Source organism: Lepus europaeus, chromosome 11, assembly GCF_033115175.1.
Source record: "Lepus europaeus isolate LE1 chromosome 11, mLepTim1.pri, whole genome shotgun sequence".
Classification (NCBI taxonomy): Eukaryota; Metazoa; Chordata; class Mammalia; order Lagomorpha; family Leporidae; genus Lepus; species Lepus europaeus.
Window position 1 is genome coordinate 31,624,107 of NC_084837.1, and position 15,148 is coordinate 31,639,254.

Here is a 15,148-nt window from a genome sequence, read left to right on the forward strand (position 1 = left end):
GTATAAGGAATTTTGGTTTAGGCTAAGTTGCTCATTTTAGTTATATGCTTTAAGGAATGTATATTTAAAATTTTATGAGATGTATTTTCCTTACTCCATAAATAATTTAAGTACTATTCTAACATTCTTAGAAATTAGGATATTTTTAAACTTAATTTGAATGTATATTTGTAATGTATCTTTTTATTGCTTCTAAAGTGATATCACACATTATATATCTGTGAGTTTTTTATTAGAGATATCACTTCTCACTATTTTATTTCTAACTATTTTTATCTGCTTTTTAATGATAAAATTGATGTCTTTGTTCAGGAGTAACAAGTCACTTGAAAAATAAGAGCAATTTAATTGACTATATTATAAAGTCCACAATAATTAATGTCAATGAGGTGAACTGCTCCCACATTTCTTGTTCTCTTATCTCGCGACCTCATAAACACATTTTTTAAAAGATTATTTATTTGAAAGAGTTATACAGAAAGAAGTAGAGGCAGAGAGAGAGAGAGAGAGAGAGAGAGAGAGAGGTTCTCCATCTGCTGTTTCACTCCCCAGATGGCTACAATGGCCAAAGCTGCGCCAATCCGAAGCCAGGAGCCAGGAGCTTATTCCAGGTCTCCCATATGGATACAAGGACCCAAGGACTTGGACCGTCTCCTGCTGTTTTCCAGGCCGTAGCAGAGAGCCAGATCAGAAGTGGAGCAGCCAGGACACGAACTGGCGCCCATATGAGATGCCGGCACTGCTGGCAGCAGCCTTACCTGCTACACCATGGCACCAGCTCCAACATACACACTTTAAGACCTTGTGGTGGTTACTATCAATACCAGCCTGCATGTTTACTCATGGAGTTAGGACTATAAGTGCTATGTTTTCTCATTAAATTCTCCATCATTGGCACAATCAGGTCAACAAAAATTCGATCTTTAAGCCCTTAATATAATTATTTAACACACCTTGACTTGGATTTGATAGCTAAAGGTAATTGAGAATTAATTCATCTGCATACTGAAAAGCTTGGATCAATCTATGTTTAATTCCTTTGTGCCTAAATACTTACTAGGACCCAAGAAATGACATTTCTGGTCATCCTGGCTTATATTTCCATTCCCAATGGATAAATCCATTAAATGACTCCAAGAGGCCATTCTGAAAAGCTTACTCAGGGTCAGTATGCTTCTTCTCCCACACAGTGAACAGGGATTTTAAAAATATCCATGAATGGGATCGGTGCCATGGCGTAGCAGGTAAATCCACTGCCTGTCATGCTAGCATCCCAGGTGGGTGCTGATTTGAGTCCAGGCTGCTCCACTTCTGATCCAGCTCCCTACTAATGTGCCTGGGAAAGCAGCAGAAGATGGCCCAAGTCCTTGGGTCCCTGTACCCACATGGGAGATGCAGAAGCCCAGACTCCTGGCTTTGGTTTGTCCCAGTTCCTGCCATTTGTGGCCATTTGGGGAGTGAACTAGCACATGGAAGACCTCTCTCTCTTTCTACCTTTGCCTCTCTGAAACTCTGTCTTTCAAATAAGTAAATAATTAAAAACAATTTAGGAATAATTAAATGTTTCAGATTCTTTAAATGTACTCATATGGCAAGCAGAATAATGAATGGTACTCCAAAAGATATATACATCCTAATTTCTGGGAGCTGTGACTATATTACATCACATGGTAAAGGGACTTTGCAGATGTGATTATGTTAAGGACGTTGAGATGGACCGAGTATTCCAGGTTTTCCAAATGGGCCCAGTGTAATCACATGAATCCTCAAAAAGCTGAGAACCTTCTTTGACTATGGCCAGTTGGAAATGATTATGGAAGAATTAACAGAGAGATGATATGTTGCTGGCTTTGAAGATGGAGGAAAGAGAGCACAAACTGAGGAATATATGGTGTACTATAAAACCTGGGCAGTGCAAGGAAAGTGATTCTCCACACTAGCGCCTGGAGAAGGTAATGCAGCCCTGATGAAACCTTGATGTTTGCCAGCACAACTTGTGTAGACCTTCTAAAACGTAAAACCTTAAAATAATAAATGTATGCTATTTTAAGCCAGAAAATTTGTGCTAATTTGCTAATACACAATAGCAAACTAATATATATATTCCAACATATATCTATGGCTTTCCGCTCAAAATCTGACCTATAGCATTGTTCTTTTCCTTATCAAGGGTATTTTTCCCATGGTTAATATGTATTTCCTCCACTCCGTTTTAAATTCAGAGCCAATACCAATTTGCTCACAATTGTTTCCTCTTTTGACCTTATGTCAGTCACATAATATTCTGTGGACCTCATATTTCTCATTGTAGCTATTCAACTATTAATAATATTCACCTGCTTTCAGGCATGTGACTGAGACAATTGTTTACTGAAGTCCCTTTACAGCCTAAGATATTTGTTTACAATATTAGGGAATGTATTGGTGCAGGAATGTATGGTTCAGTATTTTTCCCTTCCTACATCCCCTATTTTTTTCTTGTTAATTCCAAATAGATACAGGGGCCCATCACATTTTCTTGCTCTAGGTATTTTTTGCAGGATAGAAAGCAGTGGCTTCCTGGGACCTCTCTTTCAGATTTTTTTTTTTTTTAAGTTCATATTCATTGAGGGAATAGTATGGGGATATATTTTAGGTCCTTAAAGGTGAGGAAAAGAAAAAAAAATTCCAGAGACTATGGAATTGAAAGTTGAGTGTTGAGGCAGGGATTTTTTTAGAAAGCTTTTATTTAATGAGTATAAATTTCATAGGTACAGCTTTTGGAATATAGTGGTTCTTCCCTCCCCACCCCTGTTCCCACCCTCCCTCCCCCACCCTCACTCCTATTCCAGCTCCTACTCCCTCTCCCATCCCATTCTTCATTAACACTCATTTTTAATTTCTTTATATACAGAAGACCAACTCTGCTAGGGATTTAAGAAAGAGAGAGTAGAGATATGTCCACAAATCTGGGGCACAATTGAGAGTTGTCAGTCTTGTAGTGGGGGTAGGAGACAGAAGTCTGTGCAATGTGCCTTCAGAGGCTGGATAATGGTCATTGAGTTTCAGAAGGTGTCCTGTAAGCAACAGGGCTAATGAACTAAAGTAGTTTTGCCTAATGTACTGTACAATGGGCATCTCAGTAGCAAAGTAGACTGCTGTCAGTCACTGAGATTTCCACATGACACCATGGCTCTTTATAGAATATGAAACTTTGGGTATCTCTGGTGTGAGAGATTGAACATCTCACCTGTGTAGCAGGACAAAGACTCGGAATTAAACTGATTTCAAGAAAATAGTTATTAATATGTCTAGGAAACCTGAGCAAATGTTTAATCATATGAGCGTTTTATATTCTCTTCTAATGTGGTCATGGTATACTGGTTATGAAGTATTTCAGTCCACAACTTGCATATCCATAGATGATGACTCTGATTAAATCTATTCTATTTATTTCAATTTCTTTAAAATATAAGAATAAAATATATGTGGAGGTCCAATGAAATGAAGTAGCTAAACTATAGAGAACTACCATATAGAAGTAAATTGATAAGAAATAAGGATTTGGATAAATAGTATTCTGAAGTCAGGTAAACATGTAAAAGTAGGTAACAGTTGTGAGGGAAATAAAACAGATTCCTAAATGAGAGAATGAAGAGATGGCAATTATGATAACTGTTTACCACTCACATTTGAGGTCCTTGCTGAACATTCTGATGATAATTTAATGAGGTGTTTAGGTGTTGGGGCATGTAGGAAATTATGAAAAAGGAAAATCAGAGGCTTCAGAGATGTGCTGCTATTTTCCAAAGATTCTAGAAAAATTTGCCAAATTTTGGAAACACAATTATAGAATATAGACTTTAATTTATTATGCATATGATATTGTGAAAATTCAGAAGATCAGTACTAAATATTTCAAACATTTGTAAAATGTGGCAAAATAATTATAGTAACCAGGACCTACCATATTACTCTTTTATTTATTTTATTGTGAAAATATCAGATTAGACAGTGGATAAGTCATTAGTTAAAATTCTTTGAGGAAACATTTGTAACCATCTCCCTTTCTGTGTAGTATATTTTAATCTGAAATTCTTGTGACAGAATACATATAAAAGACAAAACATTTATAACCAACATATAGTTTAAAACAAAACTGTAAAAGCCCTCTCTGTGATAGCACACTAGTATATTTGCCCATGATAACTTCACTTTTCAAACTCATTTTTATGTATTCATGCATCATAGCTCCTATTGTTCCCTGAGATCTCCATTTCTAGTTGATTACCTCCTATCAAAAGTATTTTTCAACTATTCCCATATGATCTAACCTTCCATTAACTTCAAATGTAGTTTTTGTTCTTGAATGTTGCCCTTTAAAAGAGAATTGTTCAATTCATCTTCTTTAGACATTTGTGATGACTATTCCATTAGCTTTTCCTCACATTGAGTAAAAAGTCCTAAACCGTTTCCTTAAATACAATGTTGTGACTCTTTAAGCAAGTAAGTTAAATGGCAAGTGTTCCTTTGAGATGACCTGGGTTCATATCCTTACTCTGTTCACCCTAAATTTGAGCATTTCCAGATAATTGATAGAAGCTTTCAGCTAGGATCTGTTTGACAGAGTGTCTTTGTAATATACTAAGTCAAGAAAAAGGGAGAATTGGAGGTGTAGTTTAAGTTAAGGACAGTAGACTATTATATGAGGAAGCATGATTTTGAGTACTATATTCAAATTATCCTCCAAGAATTCATGTCTGAGTACTTGATAAGAATTCTTTTTTTATTTATTTTATTTTTTTATTTTTATTTTTTTTAACTTTTATTTGATGAATATAAATTTCCAAAGTACAGCTTATGGACTACAATGGCTCCCCCCTCCCCATAACTTCCCTCCCACCCGCAAACCTCCCCTCTCCCGCTCCCTCTCTCCTTCCATTCACATCAAGATTCATTTTCTTTCTTTTTTCTTTTTTTTTTTTTTGACAGGCAGAGTGGATAGTGAGAGAGAGAGACAGAGAGTAAGGTCTTCCTTTTTGCCGTTGGTTCACCTTCCAATGGCCGCTGCAGCCTGCGCATTGCGCTGATCCGAAGCTAGGAGCCAGGTGCTTCTCCTGGTCTCCCATGCGGGTGCAGGGCCCAAGGACTTGGGCCATCCTCCACTGCACTCCCGGGCCATAGCAGAGAGCTGGCCTGGAAAAGGGGCAACCGGGATAGAATCTGGCGCCCCAACCGGGACTAGAACCCGGTGTGCCGGCGCCGCAAGGTGGAGGATGAGCCTGTTGAGCCACGGCGCCGGCCCAAGATTCATTTTCAAAAGTTATCAGTGATATGAGGCAGTAATATACTGTCTTTTCAGATAATAAAATAATCTTAGCCAGTAGAGGAACTGAATAAATTGATGTTCTTAGACTCTTTTTTTCCCTCTGGGAAGATATTATTATACTCCATTGTAAAATGGGTATATAAAAAGAGTTATACTTCTAAATAAGTACTTAAAATTTTCTAGGTTATACCAAGTGAATAATTTTGGGCAGTGCCTAGATGACTGAACAGAGGTAGAATATTGTCAATACTCTAAAACTGTCTTTGTAAATAAGGGAAAAAAACACATTCATAATGGTGGGAGAAACACTGAGTAGAACTGTGTGTAGATTTTTTTTCCTTCAAATTAGGTGTCAGATAAAATTCTAGGTATTTTTTGACAGTATAAACATTTCCTGAACTTCTCCTCTTCGGGGATTTTTTTTTTACTAAACCACCTCATTTCATTTCCTAATCTTAAATTACACCTGTTGTTTGATTCTCCAGATTTCTTAGGCAATTACTTGAAGATCATATCTAGCTCCATTACAACTGAAAAACAGTGGCTGAAAACAGATACACTCTGGACTGATTGTCACTGACCATGCGTCCTCAGGCACAGTTTACAATGTGTCTTGTGCCTTCATATATATCCTGTATCTCTAGAGCTCTACGGCCAAATATTCTGTAATTACATGGACTCTGCAGGGAATGTGGTTGTTTCAGATAAACTTCCATTGGAGGCATACATTTTAACATCATCATTTAGTCACATCCTATTGCTGAAAAGTAAAATTGAGGCTCTGGCTCTATGGCACAGCGGGTTAAAGCCATGGCCTGCAGTGCCAGCATCCCATAAAAACACCAATTTGATCCTTGGCTGCTCCACTTCTGATCAGGCTCCCTGCCAATGCACCTGGGAAAGCATCAGATGATGGGTGAAGTCTTTGGGCCCTTGCACCTGCAAGGAAGACCCAGAAAAATCTCCTAGCTCCTAGCTACAGCCTGGCCCAGCGCTAGTTGTGGCCATTTAAGAAGTGACCCAGCGGATTCCAGATGTTTCTTTTGTCTCTCTTTTCTCTCTCTGTAACTCTGCCTTTTGAGTAACTAAGTAAATCTTGAAAAAAATTTGAATGTACATACAATTGTGATTCTAATATTATGTACTAAGCATTTCTACATAAACAATTAACACACACAGGGCTTTGGGAGTTAGTTTGGCAGTCTGAAATAAAATAATTATTATGAAAGAATATTGTTGTAACTAAACACTCCTGTTAACAGCAAAACATGTTTATGCTACCATACCTTTTTCTTTTTTGAATTTAATTTTATTGACATATAATATTTGTACATATTTATAGATATACTTTGTGATCTTTTACATTGTGCAATGATCATATAGACATTGTATAATTGTCATCAAATCAGGGTAATTAGCATACCCATTACCTCCAACAGATTGTTCTGTGATAAGAAATTTCTCCCTGCTACCTACTTTGAATATGCAATATATTATGATTATATTCACACTATTTTGCAATGCATCCCTTGTATCTAGCTGTATCATGTGCTCTTAACCAACCTTTTCCCTGTTTCACTTCCTTTTATTCTCCCTAGCCTCTTGTAATCATTATTTTACTCTCAGCTTCCATTAGATCTTATTTAGAATTCTCACATGCAGTATTTGTGTGTGTATATTTTATTTCATTTATTATAATATTCTCATTTTCATTCATGTAGTTGAAAACAACATTTTTTATTTTTAATGAGTGGATAGTGTTTCATTGCATAAATATACTACTTTTAAGAGGAACTTATTAATACATTGGATTCTTGGCCAGCGCTGTGGCTCAATAGGCTAATCCTCTGTCTGTGGCGCCGGAACCCCAGGTTCTAGTCCCGGTCGGAGCACCAGATTCTGTCCCAGTTGCCCCTCTTCCTGTCCAGCTCTCTGCTGTGGCCCGGGAGTGCAGTGGAGGATGGCCCAAGTCCTTGGGCCCTGCACCCACATGGGAGACTAGGAGAAGCACCTGGCTCCTGGCTTCGGATCACCACGGTGAGCCAGCCACAGTGCGCCGGCTACAGCAGCCATTGGGAGTTGAACCAATGGAAAAGGAATACCTTTCGCTCTGTCTGTCTCTCTCTCACTGTCCACTCTGCCTGTCCAAAAAAAAAAAAAAAAAATACATTGAATACAGCAAATGCATGATAATTACTTCAACACAATTTGCGTGTTAATATGATATTACTACAAAGAAAGCATATTCAATGTAATCCTTAGAATGCTAAGATTATAATACTTTTCTTCCTCTCTCTCCCTCTCAATATTTGAGATAACATATTTTAGTTTTCTTTATCCATTTAGTTGTCGATGAGAGTTTAGTTTGATTCCTTATCTTGACTATTGTGGAGAGTGCTGCAATGAACATGGTTATGCAGGTATCTCTTCAATATAATGATCTCAGTCTTTGGGTTGTATACCCAATGTTAGGATAGATGAATCATATAGTAGGTTTATTTTCAATTTTTCAAAGAAACTCTGTACTATTTTTCATAATGTTTGTAATAATTTATATTCCTATCAATATGTATGGTTCCTTTTTGTCTACATCTGGACCATTTATTTATTTGTTTTGTTTTGTTTTTGTTGTTGTTAGTAACCATTCTAACTGAGACAAGGCGATATCTCAGTGTAATTTGGCTTGCTTTTCCCTAAGGATCAGAGATGTCGAACATTTTCTCATATATTTGTTGATCATTAGTATATTTTCTTTTGAGAAATGCTTATTGCAGTCTTTAGTCCATTTTGGAATTGGGTTACTTGTTTTTATGCTTTTGAATTGTTTGAGTTCCTTATAAGTTATGAATAGTAGTTTGAAAATATTTTCTCTCATTCTGTAGGTTGTCTTTTCACTCTGTTGATTGTTTCCCTTGATATGGAGAACATTTTGAGTTTGGTGTAATCCCATTTGTCTGTTTTTGGTTATGTAGCTTGTGCTTGTGCAATTTTATATGAAATATCCTTGCATAGACTAAATTAATATAGTTTGTCATCTATTTCCTTTTAATAGTTTCATATCTTACATGGAATTCTTTAATACATTTTGAGTTTGTGCTGATGTATGGTGAGAACTAGAGATGGATTCATTCTTCTGTATGTGTACATCCAGCTTGCCCAGCACCATTATTGAAGAGACCATCCTCTTTCTGTTGTGTATTCTTGCCACCTTTGGCAGAGATCAGTTGTTTGTAGAACCTTCCTCTGTTTATTTTGGGTTATGTCAAAAAGCTTGTAGCAGTAAATTTTGAGTACTTTAAGAAGCCAGTTTTTGTAGTCTATTTCTATTGTGTGTATTAAATGGCTTAGTATGAACAAATTAGATATCGTGGCCAAAGAGTTAAATAGGTGAGTCTGCTTGAGACTAGATAGATTTTTTTAATTATCTTACAAAATTAGATATGGGAGAAATAATATATCTTTTCCTGTTGGACTCTGATTTTTTTTTTTTTGCATTATGCCTGCAACTTATACCTTGGGTTTATAGTAGCAGCCAGCCTAATGACAGATTAAACACAGTGAAGGTGGCAGGATGGAAAGATAGTAATTATTTGGGGCCTTAGTGATGTGGTTGTGCTGCTAAATTAACAAATGCTGGAGACCATATTTCCTTAAGACTTATTTAAACAAATAGAATTTTTTATTTTTGTACTAAAAGTACATAAATACATATATAAATGCCTTCATCCAAATTTTGCATTATGCTTAAATATTGTTTCACTACTGAAAGCTTTTAAATCACACCATAAATTCTGTATTTGAATATGTACCTAAGAGAATTCAGTTAATTCCTATTTATGTGTACAAACTCACCTTACCGAATATAAATTGAACCTGTTTTAGAGACAGGCACTTAACAATTAAAATGCTTAACAGTTAAGATGCCAGTGAAGATACCTGCTTCCCACATCAGAATGCCTAATTTTGATTCCTGCTATGGCTCCTAATTCTTGCTTGCTGCCATTGCACACACTGAGGGGCAATAGTGATGTCTCAAATAATTGAGCTCAGGCCACCCACCTTGGAGACATGGATTAGGTTCCAAACTCCTGGTTTGGGCCAGGCCCAGCTGCTGCAGGCATATGAACCAGAGGTTGGGAGCTCTCTCCCTTTGTCAATCCATCTCTCTCTCAAATATACATTTTATTAAAACCACTATTTTAAGTATATATTTATACACTCATGTTAAGTATATATTTTTACACATACACATATATATGTATGTGTGTATATATATACTTCTTAAACTATTTTAAAGATATTAAGAATGATATACTTTGGAGAACAATACTGTATACAATAAAATAATTGCAACCCGCCAATTACTTTGCACAGGGTACATATGACTACTTAAAAAACAACTTGTTTTTCAAGAGAATGCACACTCTATTACTATCTCAGAAAGGGCTAGGTCTTATAAAGGTACAAGATGATCAAATGTGGCCAACTAATGATATTTAATATAAATATTGAGATCTACTCAGTAAATAGAACTATATTTATTCCTAAGGCATGGATTATAATTCTAAGGTAGTGGTTAATGAAGTAGATTAATGAAGTGATGCAAATTTAGTGACTTTCTGACTGAGACTGATCACTTTTCTAAGACTAAAATTCCTGGGGTTGGCAATGTGGTGTGAGTAGGCTAAGCCTCCTCCGGCAGCACCAGAATTCCATATGGGTGCTGTTTTGTTTCCTGGCTGCTCCTCTTCTGATCCAGCTCTCTGCTAATGGCCTGGGAAAGCAGTAGAAGATGGCCCACATGCTTGGGCCCTTATATCCACATGGGAGATCTGGAAGAAGCTCCTGGCTTCTGGCTTTGAATCCAACCATCCCATTGCAGTTGTTTGGGGAGTGAGCCAGCAGATGGAAGACCTTTCTTTCTGTTTGAAACTCTACCTCTCATAAATAAATAAATAAATAATAAAACTAAGATTCCTTATTCTGCAGGGACTGTGGTAGTGTTCCTACCTCTTAATTGTTTCTTATGATGTCTAAATGAAAATAACATTTTATATATTAATAATTGGAAATGCATGATGGGAATGGCTTATAAATTTACTCAAGTTTTAATGCATGAGATAATTTTGTTATACACACTTCCTGGAGAGTTTGTTTCTGATTTCTTTTATATACATATTCCATGACATCAGACTTAATTGATGGTGTTCATAAATTATTTTTTCAAAATGGTATTTGGGTAAAGTGAAAATATTTTTTATACCCACAAATATTTTATCACAGTAACCACTGGGAATTCTTAAAATCCTCTATGAAAGATATGATTGTAGTGTTTGAAATTTTCAGTGTTTAAACAGTGAAAGTTGAAAATTTTCCAAATCATGATGTGAGATTTTTGGATTACAATTTTCCCTTAATAGATTTCCCACCTCTTTTCTACTAGAAATCTGATATAGTTTTACCATAAGCAATATTTTATGTATACTACCTTTAGGAAAATTGCATTATTGGAACCCAAAAACTGCCCACAGAATTTTTATAAGTTATTAGTTCCAGTATTAAATAATAATAATCTGGGGTAACTTCTATACCTTTCTTTTTTTTCTTTTATTTATTTATTTATTTTTATTTTTTGACAGGCAGAATGGACAGTGAGAGAGAGAGACAGAGAGAAAGGTCTTCCTTTGCCTTTGGTTCACCCTCCAATGGCCGCTGCGGCTGGCGCACTGCGGCCGGTGCACCGCGGTGATCCGAAGGCAGGAGCCAGGTGCTTATCCTGGTCTCCCATGGGGTGCAGGGCCCAAGCACTTGGGCCATCCTCCTCTGCACTCCCAGGCCACAGCAGAGAGCTGGCCTGGAAAAGGGGCAACCGGGACAGAATCCGGCGCCCCGACTGGGACTAGAACCCGATGTGCCAGCGCCGCAAGGTGGAGGACTAGCCTGTTAAGCCACGGCACCGGCCCAAGTTCTGTGGAGGATTAGCCTATTGAGCCGTGGGGCCAGCCCTTCTATACCTTTCTAATATAAATCTCCTTTCATGTCCTCACCCATGACCTATTACTTGAAGAATAGAATAACTTTTGAATATTATATGGACCACTGAAAGGGCAAAAATAGAAACTGGAAAATTGTGTTTTTTGACTTGAATTCTTCTGAATGAATCTCTGACCAAGCATAGCCTATGGCATATAATGGATCTAAGAAGATCTAGAGAAACATTCCTTTAAATGATATAATTAGTTATTTCTTTAATAAAAGAAATCTTAAGGTCATATGTAATATGAGAACAGAAGTTTCAGCTATATAAATGTGTACAAAGTGCTATATATTTCTGAAGCATCCTAGTAAAACTGAAGAGATAAATAACAAAAGGGGGCTAGACTGTTTCCTCCTATAGAAGCAATAAAAATAAAATTGAAAATAGGCCAGATAAATCATAGTTACTTTTAATCACATCAGAAGCTGATGATGCAAAGAAATCTCAATTAATTTTGAAGCCCATTTTATGACGGAACAGACTCTTGACTATTTTCATGGGCCAAATGGTGAGAAAAGAAGGCTGTGGAAACCTCGGCTGCAGAGCAAATCTGTAGGCACCTGTCAATTTTTTCCTGTTGATCTTCAGTGAGTACATGGCCAATATGCTAACAACTTGTGTAGTCCAGGAAACCTGAGAGACAACATACAACGCACATGGTACTTTAAGGGAAAATTCATTCTTCCAAATACTATCGACACATGAGCAAGGTTGAGAGAGATTAGCTGAAGTATAGTAAGCCAGGGCAGGTATTTAAAAAGCTAACATTCCAGATAAGTAGACACCAATATAAAACATAAGAAAATCCAGAGACTTTACTTCTTAATCGAAAATTTCCTTTTCTCCTTCATAATAAGTGTGGCTAACTGAACTGAATTTTGGAAAGTTACAATACCACCCAGGCTGAACTTGCCTACAGACTGTTTAGCAATGCTATCAATTTATCAGAAGAAAGGACATGTTTTTGTTCTAATTAATTCCACCTTCTAATAGTACTTTCCAGTGTGCACTAAAAATGTTAAAGTTTCCTGAAGAAACAAGATAATCAGATCTAAGATGAAGGATGTAAACATACAATAGAAACAAACTCACGATTGGCCCTGGTGGGATTTTTCATAGTCATTACAACAGCTATCATAATAATATAAAAGTATACTGGAGAGGTCTACAATATGTAGAGACAGATTTAAGAAATTAAGCAGAAACATAGAAACAATCAAAAATGTTAAAAATAAATATATAAATATAAAACTTAATCACAAAGTGGTCTTCATATAGTCATTTGATCCACGTTTCACTCAGCAGAGGAAAGATAATTGAAGAGAGGACAAATTGAAATTTAAGGACAAAAAATATAGGAACCAAACCAACAGATGGGTGTATGAAGCATGCATTTGTGTGTGTGTGGATACTGTTTGTGTATATGTATATCTATGTGAATGCAGTAATACGAGAAGAGAGACAATAAGGTAGATAATTATTTGAAGAAATATTGATCAGAAATTTTTCAAAGCATAAGAAACATTTCACAGAGATCTATGATCGAAGCATTTCAGGTGGAAAGCAATACAAAGAAAACCAGATCTCTGTTTATCAGCCAAACTTCTCAAAACCAAAGATACAGAGAATAACTTAAAAACATCCAGAGTCCAGGTTGAGACACATCACATAGAGGGAAACAGCAAAGAAAATGATGGCTGCATGTCATCAGAAACAATAAAGGTCAAAAGAGAAAGAAGACAACTCTTAAATGTGAAATTCTGGGAAAAAAAAGAATCTATAAATCTATATGGTTGTAATACAGAAAGTATCATGTAGATGTGAAAAGCAAAAAATAGTTATTTTAGAGACAAAAGTCGGATCCTTTAACTCTAGCATATCCTGCTCCATAAGGAATACTGAAGGTTCTTCAGACTGAAAAGATAACAAATAGAACGTTAGAGCTACAGCAGAAAAAAATTAAATATCAATATGAGTATAAAACAAATTTTAAAAGTTAACTTGGGGTGGGCATTTAGCCTAGCAGTTAAGACACCACACATATCTGGGTTTGAGACCTGGCTGCTCTCCAAATTCCAGCTTCCTGCATACCAAGAGGCATCAGGAGATGACTCAAGTAGTTGGGTCCCTATCTCCCTTATAGGAGACCTGAACTGAGTTCCTAGATCACGCTTCTGCCTAGCCCAGCCCCTTGTTGCAGATATTTGGAGGGTGAACCAGCATATAGGAGCTCTCTGCCTGCCTGTGTGTCTGTCTTTCACTGTCTCTCTTCCTCTCAATGAATAAAATAAATAATTTAAAACACATGGACACACACACATATGCACACACATTTATTTAGTGACCATTTTAAAGAAAAGCAATAAAAATGTGTTATGGATTGTTGTAAGTATAGAAATATTTAACGGTTAGTAAGAACTAAAGTGCATGAGGAAGGTAAGTGGAACTCTGTTGTTAACTTTTTTGCAGTGTTCCTAAAGTTAGTCTAATAATGTTCTGGAAAATAGACCAAAAGTTAAAATGTTTAATAATGTAATCACCTCTATAACTATCTTGAAAGTAATCCAAAAATATTTTAAAAAATTCTTGGAAGAGAGAAACTGAAATATTTGAGGAAACAAAAGAATATAAAACATAAGAAACAGGAGATGGTTGGGTGTGGTGGTACAACAGGCTAATCTTTGGCTTGGGACACCAGGACTCCTAACAGAGTACCTGGGATTAAGTTCCACCTGCTTGCATTCCAGTTCCCTATTAATGTACCTGGGGAGCAGTAGGTGATGACTCAATTACTTGAATCTCTGTCACCCACAAGGGAGTCTTGGATTGAGTGCCACAGTCCTGGCTTCAGGCTAGCACGGCTTTGTCTTTTGTGGGAATTTGGAAAATGAACAATTAGATAAAAAATTCATTCTCTCCCCGCTTCTCTCTCTCACTGTCTCTCTGTCTCTGTCTCTGTCTAAGTCTCTGTCTCTCTCCTTCATGTAATAAATAAACCTTACTAACAACAGCAGAAAAGATACAGGAGAACAAAGAATGGATTGGGGAAAAATGGATCACACATGCCAGCAAAGTAATTTTAAATCCATCCATGTAAATATTTATGTTAAATTTGAATGATCTAATCTCACTCACGAAAAGACAAAGGTTTTCAGGTTGGATTTTTAGAAAAATAAGAAGCAACTATATTCTGCTTAGAAGAAATATATTCTCAATTATATAAGCAAATATATTAAAAATAAAATATTAGAAAGCTATCTTCCATGTCAACAATAAGCATTAAGGAACTAGTGAGGCTGTATTAATATCAGCTAAAGTCAACTTGATGGCAAAAAGCTATGTTAGTATAAAGAGGGATATTTTGTAATGATCTATATGTTAATTTTATCAAAAGTGTATTATAACCTCCAAAACATAATGCATAATTTCAAAATATGGAGATACAATTTACAGAACTATAAAAGACAAAAAACAATAAGCATAGTTGAGAATGTCAAGAAGAAAATGTTGTTATTATTCTCAAAAATATATCAATTTGATAATAGAGGCAGTGTATGTAAAACCAATAATAATTTACTTCAGATTCTGATAGTGTTAAATTAGAGTTACAGAGTAATATAGGAGCCAAAAGAAGGCAGAACTGTGAATTAAATTGGATGAATGTGAAGGTGGATGTTTTAGATTAAAAATAGTAGCAAAGAAATAGGAAAGTTCAAAGTGTGTGTGCAGTTTTACTGCTCTTTGATCTACTTGGAGGAAAGAATGTCTGAAAGGAGTGGGGATTAAAGCTGGAAAACATATTG